Below are 13,038 nucleotides of genomic sequence, written 5' to 3'. Positions count from 1 at the left end.
TGGGAATGTCAGTGTATCCCTGGGTCACTGGGAATGTCAGTGTATCCCTGGGTCACTAGGAATGTCAATGTATCCTGGCTCATAGGATAATGTAATTTGGAAGGATATGCTAATATGGTTAGATCAAGAATGGTGGGAGGAGGCTGACGCAGAACCTGGAGCTGTTGGGCTGAATGGCCTGTTTCTGTGCTGTAAATACTTTGTAATATTTATCGCTCAATCAATATAACAAAAATAGATTATCTGGTCATTGCTGTTTGAGGGAGCTTGCTGTGCACAAATTGGCTGCCACATTTCCCACATAATAGTGACAACACTTCAAAAAATACTTAATTGGTTGTAAAGTGCTTTGTGACGTCCGGTGGTCTTGAAAGGCGCTATATAAATGCAAGTCTTTCTTTGTAAGTGCATCCCTGCTTTACAGGGTAATTAATATCAGGGTATCCCTGGGAGATGTGGGTTAATGGACATGGAGAGCCAGCTGAGGCACAGCTCGGTCAATGAGAGAAATTCCATCTGGAGAGAGAGAAAAACCCCTGAGCAACAAAAAAAGTGTTTTTAATTTTTTGCTTTTATGTTGTAAAAATAAAACGCACTAGTTATGTGTAGAGTGAGAGGGTGTGGGATTGACTTTGCTTGATCACTGACAGCTGTCTGTATGGGGAAACGTTAGCTTGACTTTCCTATATAGAGGGCCACACACTTGCTGGGTGCTTCTGTTTTTTATTTACTTTGGTTTCCGCATTTGTAACTTTTTATATCAACACCCAGAAAGTGTTCAGATTTATATGATTTCAAAGAGTGATCTAGACTGCAAAGCTTTTTCAACAAATTGGGTTGTGTTTATACTGAGTGATATAACACAAAGTACAGAATCGTTTTTATTCTTGCTATTTGGTGCATTTAAGTACTGGTTATTTACTCTCTACTCTAAAATCTGTTTAGACAAAAATTGGAATTGCTGGAAAGACCGCATAAGTGGACAGGCCGAGTCAGTGCTTTGGGCCGGGCTTTTTCACTTCACTAAAGGAAGGTAAACAAGCATTTTAATAGAATCTGAAAAAAAGGGACGACAGAAAGGGGAAACACATAAGTACTCTGATAGATATTAAAAGAAAAATGGAGAAATGTTAGATGCCAAAAATTGTCTGAGAGATTAGAAATAAGCATTAAAGAAACAAAGAACATATGGAATAACAAAAGGAGTGAGATGTGCACCCACAAGAAAATGGGACAAATTTGAAGAAAGAAAGAACTTGAATTTATATAGCTCCTTTCATGACCTCAAGACGTCCCAAAGTAATTCACAGCCAATTAAATAACTTTTGATACCATTAGGGCATTACCATTGTAATGTAGGAAACGTGGCAGTGTCAAAGACCTTAGAATAAACATCCATAAGACAAAGGTCCTCCACCAGCCTGTCCTTGCCGCACAGCACTAACCCCCAGTCATCAAGATCCACGGCACGGCCCTGGACAACATGGACCATTTCCCATACCTCGGGAGCCTCTTATCAACAAGGGAAGACATTGACGATGAGATTCAAAATCGCCTCCAGTGCACCAGTACAGCCTTCGGCCGCTTGAGGAAAAGAGTGTTCGAAGATCAGGCCCTCAAATCTGGCACCAAGCTTGTGGGCTACAGGGCTGTAGTAATACGCACCCTCCTAAAAGCTCAGAGACATGTACCATATATAGTAGACACCTCAAATCGCTGGAGAAATACCACCAACGATGTCTCCTCAAGATCCTGCAAATCCAACATTAGCCTCCTTAACCAGGCCAACATCTCCAGCATTGAAGCACTGACCACACTCGTTCAGCTCCGCTGGGCAGGCTACATTGTTCGCATGCCTGACGCAAGACTCCCAAAGCAAGCGCTCTACTCGGAACTCCTTCACTACAAATGAGCCAAAGGTGGGCAGAGGAAATATTTCAAGGACACCTTCCCTCAACGAATGTCTGTCCCACCTGTCTCAGAGACTGTGGTACTTGTATTGGACTGTTCAGTCACCAAAGAACTCATTTTTAGAGTTGGAAGCAAGGTCTTCCTCGATTCTCAGGGACTGCCTATGATGATGATGTAGGAAACGTGGCAACCAGTTTGCACACAGCAAGCTCCCACAAACAGCAATGAGATAAATGACTGCATAATCTGTTTTTTATTTGTGATGTTGGTTGAGCATTAAAAGTCGGACAAGACTCCTCTGCTCTTTGAATAGTGCTGTGGGACCTTTTCAAAGTTTCCACAGTGAAAACGTACTCCAAACTAACTTAGAATGGAGCAAGTGAAGATTTTTGTAGAACTGAAAAAACCTGTTCTACACATTAAAAAACCAGGCGCAGGTTACAAATTAGGCGTAGGGAATGAGGGGGGGAGGGGAGGGGGGGAAGGGAAGTAATTAAATTATACAATAAATCCTTAGTTATACTTATACAAATATTATACAAATAAATCCAACCTGAATAAACATTTATAAGCAAAGAAAAGATTAAATAAACCATCTTCCTACCTGTGTGAAAGTGCTTCAGGCACGGAGAATGCTGCAGTCAGCCTGAGGCGCCCGTTCTTCCCGCGGGGGGTGGGGAGGAGGCGCACGTTCTTTCCCGCGGGGGGGGAGAGGCGCCCGTTCTTCCTGCGGGTGGCGGGGGGAGGCGTCCGTTCTTCCCGTGGTGGGGTGGGGGAGGAGGCGCCCGTTCTTCCCGCAGGTGGGGGAGGAGGCGCCCGATCTTTCCCACGGGGCGGGGAGGAGGCGCCCGTTCTTTCCCACGGGGCGGGGGGGAGGAGGCGCCCGTTCTTTCCCACGGGGCGGGGGGGAGGCGCCCGTTCTTTCCCACGGGGCGGGGGGGAGGAGGTGCCCGTTCTTTCCCACGGGGCGGGGGGGAGGCGCCCGTTCTTTCCCACGGGGCGGGGGGGAGGCGCCCGTTCTTTCCCACGGGGCGGGGAGGAGGCGCCCGTTCTTTCCCACGGGGCGGGGGGGAGGCGCCCGTTCTTTCCCACGGGGCGGGGGGGAGGCGCCCGTTCTTTCCCACGGGGCGGGGGGGAGGAGGTGCCCGTTCTTTCCCACGGGGCGGGGGGGAGGCGCCCGTTCTTTCCCACGGGGCGGGGGGGAGGCGCCCGTTCTTTCCCACGGGGCGGGGGGGAGGAGGTGCCCGTTCTTTCCCACGGGGCGGGGGGGAGGCGCCCGTTCTTTCCCACGGGGCGGGGGGGAGGCGCCCGTTCTTTCCCACGGGGCGGGGAGGAGGCGCCCGTTCTTTCCCACGGGGCGGGGGGGAGGCGCCCGTTCTTTCCCACGGGGCGGGGGGGAGGAGGTGCCCGTTCTTTCCCACGGGTGGGGGGGGGGGAGGCGCCCGTTCTTCCCGTGGTGGGGGAGGGGAGGAGGCGCCCGTTCTTTCCCGTGGGGGGGAGGCGCCCGTTCTTTCCCACGGGGCGGGGGGGAGGAGGCGCCCGTTCTTTCCCGTGGGGGGGAGGCGCCCGTTCTTTCCCACGGGGCGGGGGGGAGGAGGCGCCCGTTCTTTCCCGTGGGGGGGAGGCGCCCGTTCTTTCCCACGGGGCGGGGGGGAGGAGGCGCCCGTTCTTTCCCACGGGGCGGGGGGGAGGAGGCGCCCGTTCTTCCCATGGGGGGGGGGGGGGGGGGGGGGGGAGTAGGTGCCCGTTCTTTCCCGCGGGGGAGGGGGGAAGGAGACAGTGAGAAGGCTGCAAGTGCTGATGTGCTGATGGCAATGTGCTTTTATTTAAAAATTTTCAAAAATTAAACAGCTACAAAGAACTACAAAAATGGCCGAGTGCCAATGTTTCCTTCACACTGCACGTGTGCGAACGCTCCAACGCGCACGCGCAGCGTTGCCGGCAGGAAAAAAACTAATTTAAATAGTACCCGCCCCCTCCCACTTACAAAATCGGCGCGAGTGTAGGCTCCGCCCCCCTGGGCGCCGCGCCAAACAGACAAGGAGCTGCAACGCGCTCCAGAATCGCGCATTTTTTTCCCGGCGCCGTTTTAGGCGCGAAAAACGGGCGCCCAGCTCGGGGGGGTGCCCGTTTTTTATCGTGTGGAAACTTGGGCCCTATACTTCCACCCCTCATCAGAACGGTCTTGCGAAACATTAACCCTGCTGTTTTCGCTAGGGATGCTTGCTGACCTGCTTTGTGTTTCTAATAGTTCTGATTTTTTCTTATTTCAGATTTCTAGCCTTTGTAGTATTTTGTTTTTATTGTTCTTGAGTTTTGAGTTTCATTTTTCTGCTTATTGCATTTACTGTATTTGAAATACTTGGTGCTGCACTACTCATATCATAGGCAGTTCCTCGGAGTCAAGGATGACTTGCTTCCACATTAAAAATTAGTTCTCAGATGACTGTTAAGACTAATGCAGGAGCTACAGTCTCTGCCGCCGGTTGGACAGATGTTTGTTGAAGTGCTGGTTGGTTGAAGTGCTGGTTGGTTGAAGTGCTGGTTGGTTGAAGTGCTGGTTGGTTGAAGTGCTGGTTTGAAGGGATGTTGGTTGAAGTGTGCCGGTTGGTTGAAGTGTGTCGGTTTGTTGAAGTGTGTCGGTTTGTTGAAGTGTGCCGGTTTGTTGAAGTGTCGGTTTGTTGAAGTGCCGGTTTGTTGAAGTGCCGGTTGCTTGGGTGGTCATGCGCTCCTTCCACCATATGCGCTCGGTCTCCGCTTGCTCCCGGAGAAGAGACTCAAAGTGTTCAACACCCTCACGGATTATTCTCCAATTTTGAGCGATCTTGGCCCCGGGATTCCCAGGTATCGGCGGGGATGTTGAACTTCTTCAAGGAGGCTTTGAGGGTGTCCTTGAAACGTTTCCTTTGCCCACCTGGGGTTCGTTTGCCCTGTCGGAGCTCCGAGTAGAGCGCTTGCTTTGGGAGTCTTGTATCCAGCATACGGACAATGTGGCCCGTCCATTGGAGTTGATTGAGCATTGTCAATGCTTCGATGCTGAGGATGTTGGCCTGGGCGAGAACACTGACGTTGGTGCGCCTATCCTGCCAATGGATTTGCAGGATCTTCCTGAGGCAGCATTGATGGTACTTCTTCAGTGTTTTGATGTGCCTGCTGTATATAGTCCATGTCTCAGAAGCATATATGAGGGCAGGTATCACTACTGCTCTGTAGACCATGAGCTTTGTGCTGGTTTTAAGGTTCTGGTCTTCAAACACACTATTTCTTAGGCGACCAAAGGCTATAGCTGTACTACTACTGTGGTCTTCGAGAGGTTACAACTATTTTGTTCACATTCCAAAATTATGAGGTGACATTAGTAACGGGTTTGATGTCACTGAAGGTTCTTTGTGACCTCATTGAACTGGCCCTGCTTTAAAAACTGTTCACGAGAAGCATGTGCAAGAATGGGATGGCCTCTGTGTTGAGGCACATTTGATTGGGCATTAGATGGTATGTGAATCATTATGGTCGGCTGGTATGGGGAGGGCACATACCAGCTTACGGTTTAATAAATATGCTAGTGTTTTGGAGGCTATTATACTACTTAAGTTTGTTTCATTTCTAAATTGTCCGATTGCTTGTCCGTCATTCAGTTCTGGACGAGCAGAAGTTTTCCCCAGTTGAATATTGGGAGGAGTGAAGCCATTGTTTTTGGCCCCCGCCACAAACTCCATTCCCTAGCCACTGACTCCATCACTCTCCCAACTTCTGTCTGAGGCTGAACCAGACTGTTCGTAACCTTAGTGTCATATTTGGCCCTGAAATGAGCTTACGAGCCCATATCTGCAACATAACTAAGCCGCCTATTTCCATCTCTGTAATATCACATGTATACGCCCTTGTCTCAGCTCATCCACTGCTGAAGCCTTCATTCATGCCTTTGTTACCTCTAGACTTGAGTACTCCAATGCACTCCTGGCTGGCCTCCCACATTTTACCCTATGTAAACTAGAGGTGATCCAAAACTCGACTGCCCGTGTCCTAACTCGCACCAAGTCCCACTCTCCCACTCACCCATCACCCCAGTGCTCACTGACTTACATTGACTTCCGATTAAGCAATGCCTCAAATTCAAAATTCTCATCCTTGTTTTCAAATCCCTCTATGGTCTTGCCCCTCCCTATCTCTGTAATCTCCTCCAGCCCCACAACCCCACCCCCAAGATGTCTGCGCTCCTTTAATTCTGCCCTCTTGAGCATCCCTAATTATAATCACTCAACCATTGGTGGCCGAGCTTTCTGTTGCTTAGGCCCTAAGCTCTGGAATTCCCTGCCTAAACCTCTCCGCCTCTCTACCTCTCTTCCTTCAAGACGCTCCTTAAAACCTACCTCTTTAACCAAGCTTTTGGTCACTTGCCCTTGTTGCGCCAAATTCGCTAGATGTTCGAAAGATTGAAAAAGTAGGTTCGCAATTTTCCTTTTAGGGTTCCCACAGTAAGTTTAACCTGAACAAAAGACTATGACACTAGATTCACAAGCCAACTTATCTTTAATAAATGCTTTAACAAACACTGCTTATTAGTTACTACAGAATATAGGACTCACAACCTATATGGATTACAGAATATAGGACTCACAACCTATATAGATATTGCCCGATTCGGTCCGAGGTGATCAATCGCTGTCCGACTTCAGCTAAGGGATTCTACCCCAGGTTCCTGCTGTTGAGTGCTGCTCCTACGTTCTTGCTAACTTCCTCCAAATTTTGTGCCAAGTTATACCCTTTCTTCTCTCGGTTAAACACGTGTCGGTTTCGACAGATTCTGCTGACATTTCAACTTTGTACATATACATTCTTCTGTTATTGTAACCCTGTCTTGCCTCCATGAGTTATTACTAATGTCGGTGCCTTCGTTATTGGTGTGTGTGCCCCATATCTTAATCAGTTAGATCTTTCTCATCCCTTCCCACCCCTGCTGTTCCTACAGCGTATTTCTGCTAAGGTAAACTTCCCCTCCCATTTGGCCACATCTGTTATTCCTGCAACTGACCTTTTGTTCGATCACTAGCGTTTGTAGGGACCCTGTTAACTGACATTCATTATTCACACACTATCTCTTACACATGGTGACTCCTTTGAATTTGGCTTTACTATTCTGCAGCTTTTATCCTTATTTTCTTCACTCCGAGATCAGTGCCTGCTGTTTTCAGTGCAAGAGTCACTGAGTCTACTGGTTTAACCTCAAGCATGAGCTAAATTCTTGTTAATCGTGAATTCTTTCTGATATTTCCACACCCTAATTTCTCCTTATGTGGCTCGGTGCCACATTTTTTGTCTCATAATACTCCTGTGAAGTGCCTTGGGACGTTTCACCACGTTAAAGGTGCTATATAAATACAAGTTGTTGTTTCCAACGTATTTACATTTATGTAAAGCTTTATGATGTTATGGAATATCGCAAAGTACACCACACAATTAAGTACTTTATGAAGTGCAGTGAGTTTTACTATGTATGGAAAAATTGTAAGTACTTTATGAAGTGCAGTGAGTTTTACTATGTATGGAAATATTGTTTCTATCATATATCATCAGCTTGGCTATTTTGGTGAGGTATTTTGATTATGAACATATGGGCCCGGAGTTTGTGATCAGTGGTGAAGCAATGGCGTTCGTTGCTGACTCCAAAGAAAGCTGCTCACAGAGATCTTGCGGTTACTTTGGCAAGATGTTTGCCTTTATCGAAACGTAAGTGATTTCTCTGCAGTATAGTGGGGAGTCCCTAGCGCGATCTGCTGTGATGTCAACAAGCTGTCCAAGCAGCCAATCACATTGCAGACAGTGAAGAACCTGCTTCTATCCCGATTTTTCAAAAATGTTAGCGAGCGCAAAATAAAGATTGGGGCTCTCACGTGCGGATAAGGTGGAACCTAAAATAATCATCAATAAACCGTAACTTTTAAAAAAATTTCTTAAAAATTGTAATTTATCATAATGGAGAAATTTGACACTCCACAAAATTAAAATTAATTTTTCAGGGCAATGACGCTAGTTTACCAGTCTACGCTGTTACAACCCCAGTTGTATCTAATCTAACAAGCAATGTTCCCTGTAATTTTTTCCCCCGCGCGGCCCCTTCAGCGGGTTGTGCAAGCCATTCAAAAGTCAGCGCATATGTGGTTTTTCTATTTAAAAGCCAGCTCACTGGCTGCGCAGGACCTGCAAAGCTTAGAGAATGCTGCCAACGAGGCCTAACATTTAATGGGGAATTTAACCGCGGAAAAGATCCAGCTTTCGTCAGTTTCACTCATTTTGTTGTTGCACTGATTGCCAGATATGGGGTTGGGTTGGGGGGGGGGGAGGGGGGGGTCTACAGCACAACCAGTGTCAGAGCATTTTTCATTTTCATAAGCAGTCCCTCAATCGAGGAAGAATTGCTTCCACTCTGAAAGTGAGTTCTCAGGTGACTGTACAGTCCAATACGGGAATTCCATCTCTTGTCACAGGTGGGACAGACAGTCGTTGGAGGAAAGGGTGGGTGGGGCGTCTGGTTTGCCGCCCGCTCCTTCCGCTGCCTGCGCTTGCTTTCTGCATGCTCTCGGTGATGGGACTCGAGGTGCTCAGCGCCCTCCTGGGTGCTCTTCCTCCACTTAGGGCAGTCTTTGGCCAGGGATTCCCAGGTGTCGGTGGGGATGTTGCACTTTATCGAGGAGGCTTTGAGGGTGTCCTTGAAAAGTTTCCTCTTCCTACCTGGGGATCACCTGCCGTGTAGGAGTTCCGAGTGGAGCGCTTGCTTTGGGAGTCCTTGTTCGCATGCCCGACACATGTGGCCCGCCCAACGGAGCTGGTCGAGTGTGGTCAGTGCTTCGATGCTGGAGTCGGAGCAGTGCACAACTGACCGCAACTTCAGGATTTCCGTGTTAGGATGCGCATGTGCTACATCTTGAAATTGCAGTCAGTTTCAAAGGGGTAGTAACGGCAAACGCTATTATTTCACTGTTCTTACCCACCACAGATTCCGGCCCATTAAGTTTTCTTCATAAATGTGAAAAAGAAATCCAAGAATTTGTGAAGTAATTTGCAACAGCACCTTATCTAAGTGAGGTTAATCCCTTCATCTTGATTTGAATGATTGCGATACTGAATGTTTCAATGTGTGACTATATATAGGTGTATTGTGAATGTTTTCATTTAGAATTTTAAAAATTAACTTTTGAATTTTCTGCTACTGATGTAGGGAAAGCCGTTCCTGCTGAGGACAAGGTATATTTGGTTCTGTAAACCAAAACAAAAGGATTATATATGTGCATAATGTTCCCTTTTATTGGTGTAACTACTCACAATTTATTTTGTCTGTGACAGAAGTCGCACTCTCATTTCCCATTTCAGTAATGTAAAATGGAGAATGTGGTAAAATAGACTAGGCAAAGTCAACAAGAAGGTGTGCGAAAGTTGGAGAGAAGGAAGGGAGACTGGAAGAGAAACAACAGAGAGTGCAACAGAAAGAATTAGGGAGCGGAAGCCAAGCAGGGAAACAGTTACAGGAAATGTAATGTGTGCAACACCTTGGGAAATCAGTGTGAAAGATGATGTAAGAATAACAGTTAGTAAATTTGTAAAGCTTGTATTAGTCAAATGCTGTCAGATGAATCTCAAAGCCCATTGCTTCTAGTTCACACCAGAAATTAGAATTGGAAATGTACCCTCTATGTCTAAGGTTTATTGATCTCTAAAGTGTAGATTGTTTGAACCATCTTGTCCAGGTCATGTTACTGTTTGCAATTACCAAACCCAACACAACAGGAACACTGCACATCAAGTAAGTTTGCTAAATCTCTCATCAGAATCATCAGATATGCGCAAACTAACATCAATTTATCAACACATATGACAATGTGATTAATACCACCACAGTTGTACATTAAATATTTGCGCATATATTAACTAACAGTTCAATTGTTGCAGGCTCAAACATACCTGGAGTATTTCAGCAACTCTGTCAGCTTGAGCTCTACAGGGTTACGTCGTGGGCCACCCCGATCCGTGTGAGAACACCACCGCAGGTCGGGGCTATAAATAGAGCTGGAGCGCTGGGCCCTGGAACATCGTGGCGGTGGTGCGGCGAATGAGGGTACGGGGCCCAGAAGAGCCAAGGGCCCAGGGGCAGCACGCACCAGCCCACACTGCGATATGTGTGCGCACTAGGTCCGTGTAGCACAGCAGGTATCCAGTTGTCCTGGTTAATTCTTGCCACTGGATAAAGGCCTAGCTCTGTCAAGCCCGTGTGGTGGCTGATGTGCAACGGTCACCACACATTAAATAAAATTCCCGCACAGGCATCTTCCAACCCCTCAACTGGAGTTCAGGACTGGAACATCGGGTCCTTCATTGAAATATCTGTGAACTCTCGTGGAAGCAAGTCATCCTCGTTCGGGCCATTGTACAGCAAAATTGTAAAAGGACAGAGGGTGTTAAAAAAACAAGCCTAAAGGCTTTGTGTCTTAATGCAAGGAGTATCCGCAATAAGGTGGATGAATTAACTGTGCAAATAGATGTTAACAAATATGATGTGATTGGGATTACGGAGACGTGGCTCCAGGATGATCAGGGCTGGGAACTCAACATCCAGGGGTATTCAACATTCAGGAAGGATAGAATAAAAGGAAAAGGAGGTGGGGTAGCATTGCTGGTTAAGGAGGAGATTAAGGCAATAGTTAGGAAGGACATTAGCTTGGATGATGTGGAATCTATATGGGTAGAGCTGCAGAACACCAAAGGGCAAAAAACATTAGTGGGAGTTGTGTACAGACCTCCAAACAGTAGTAGTGATGTTGGGCAGGGCATCAAACATGAAATTAGGGGTGCGTGCAATAAAGATGCAGCAGTTATAATGGGTGACTTTAATATGCACATAGATTGGGCTAACCAAACTGGAAGCAATATGGTGGAGGAGGATTTCCTGGAGTGCATAAGGGATGGTTTTTTAGACCAATATGTCGAGGAACCAACTAGGGGGGAGGCCATCTTAGACTGGGTGTTATGTAATGAGAGAGGATTAATTAGCAATCTTGGGGAAGAGTGACCATAATATGGTGGAATTCTGCATTGGGATGGAGAATGAAACAGTTAATTCAGAGACCATGGTCCAGAACTTAAAGAAGGCTAACTTTGAAGGTATGAGGCGTGAATTGGCTGGGATGGATTGGCGAATGATACTTAAGGGGTTGACTGTGGATGGGCAATGGCAGACATTTAGAGACCGCATGGATGAACTACAACAATTGTACATTCCTGTCTGGCATAAAAATAAAAAAGGGAAGGTGGCTCAACCGTGGCTATCAAGGGAAATCAGGGATAGTATTAAAGCCAAGGAAGTGGCATACAAATTGGCCAGAAATAGCAGCGAACCTGGGGACTGGGAGAAATTTAGAACTCAGCAGAGGAGGACAAAGGGTTTGATTAGGGCAGGGAAAATGGAGTATGAGAAGAAGCTTGCAGGGAACATTAAGACAGATTGCAAAAGTTTCTATAGATATGTAAAGAGAAAAAGGTTAGTAAAGACAAACGTAGGTCCCCTGCAGTCAGAATCAGGGGAAGTCATAACGGGGAACAAAGAAATGGCGGACCAATTGAACAAGTACTTTGGTTCGGTATTTACGAAGGAGGACACGAACAACCTTCCGGTTATAAAAGGGGTCGGGGGGTCTAGTAAGGAGGAGGAACTGAGGGAAATCCTTATTAGCCGGGAAATTGTGTTGGGGAAATTGATGGGATTGAAGGCCGATAAATCCCCAGGGCCTGATGGACTGCATCCCAGAGTACTTAAGGAGGTGGCCTTGGAAATAGTGGATGCGTTGACAGTCATTTTCCAACATTCCATTGACTCTGGATCAGTTCCTATGGAGTGGAGGGTAGCCAATGTAACCCCACTTTTTAAAAAAGGAGGGAGAGAGAAAACAGGGAATTATAGACCGGTCAGCCTGACATCGGTAGTGGGTAAAATGATGGAATCAATTATTAAGGATGTCATAGCAGTGCATTTGGAAAGAGGTGACATGATAGGTCCAAGTCAGCATGGATTTGTGAAAGGGAAATCATGCTTGACAAATCTTCTGGAATTTTTTGAGGATGTTTCCAGTAGAGTGGATAAGGGAGAACCAGTTGATGTATATGTGGACTTTCAGAAGGCGTTCGACAAGGTCCCACACAAGAGATTGATGTGCAAAGTTAGAGCACATGGGATTGGGGGTAGTGTACTGACATGGATTGAGAACTGGTTGTCAGACAGGAAGCAAAGAGTAGGAGTAAATGGGTACTTTTCAGAATGGCAGGCAGTGACTAGTGGGGTACCGCAAGGTTCTGTGCTGGGGCCCCAGCTGTTTACACTGTACATTAATGATTTAGACAAGGGGATTAAATGTAGTATCTCCAAATTTGCGGATGACACTAAGTTGGGTGGCAGTGTGAGCTGCGAGGAGGATGCTGTGAGGCTGCAGAGCGACTTGGATAGGTTAGGTGAGTGGGCAAATGCATGGCAGATGAAGTATAATGTGGATAAATGTGAGGTTATCCACTTTGGTGGTAAAAACAGAGAGACAGACTATTATCTGAATGGTGACAGATTAGGAAAAGGGGAGGTGCAAAGAGACCTGGGTGTCATGGTACATCAGTCATTGAAGGTTGGCATGCAGGTGCAGCAGGCGGTTAAGAAAGCAAATGGCATGTTGGCCTTCATAGCAAGGGGATTTGAGTACAGGGGCAGGGAGGTGTTGCTACAGTTGTACAGGGCATTGGTGAGGCCACACCTGGAGTATTGTGTACAGTTTTGGTCTCCTAACCTGAGGAAGGACATTCTTGCTATTGAGGGAGTGCAGCGAAGGTTCACCAGACTGATTCCCGGGATGGCGGGACTGACCTATCAAGAAAGACTGGATCAACTGGGCTTGTATTCACTGGAGTTCAGAAGAATGAGAGGGGACCTCATAGAAACGTTTAAAATTCTGACGGGGTTAGACAGGTTAGATGCAGGAAGAATGTTCCCAATGTTGGGGAAGTCCAGAACCAGAGGTCACCATTTAGGACCGAGATGCGGAGGAACGTCTTCACCCAGAGAGTGGTGAACCTGTGGAATTCTCTACCACAGAAAGT

At 47.1% G+C, this 13,038-nt stretch overlaps 1 protein-coding gene across 7 annotated transcripts in view; it reads left to right on the top strand.

The window, feature by feature from the left end:
- The window catches only part of LOC139276165 (uncharacterized), an 82,506-nt gene that overhangs the window by 7,037 nt on the left and 62,431 nt on the right, over positions 1–13,038 (top strand). Inside the window, exon 1 of one of the 7 annotated variants that reach the window (XM_070893728.1) lies at positions 985–1,033. The exons of 5 other annotated variants lie outside the window; for them this stretch is intronic. The gene's annotated coding sequence lies outside the window, so the exon portion shown is untranslated. Of the gene's footprint in view, positions 1–984; positions 1,034–9,686; positions 9,710–13,038 lie in introns of those variants that run through there. One more of the 7 variants, XM_070893729.1, reaches the window with a different exon arrangement.

The sequence above is a fragment of the Pristiophorus japonicus genome, chromosome 11 (assembly GCF_044704955.1).
Source record: "Pristiophorus japonicus isolate sPriJap1 chromosome 11, sPriJap1.hap1, whole genome shotgun sequence".
In the NCBI taxonomy this organism is placed as follows: Eukaryota; Metazoa; Chordata; class Chondrichthyes; family Pristiophoridae; genus Pristiophorus; species Pristiophorus japonicus.
Note: the sequence above shows the minus strand (reverse complement) of the source record. Positions and strands in the feature narration are given on the sequence as shown.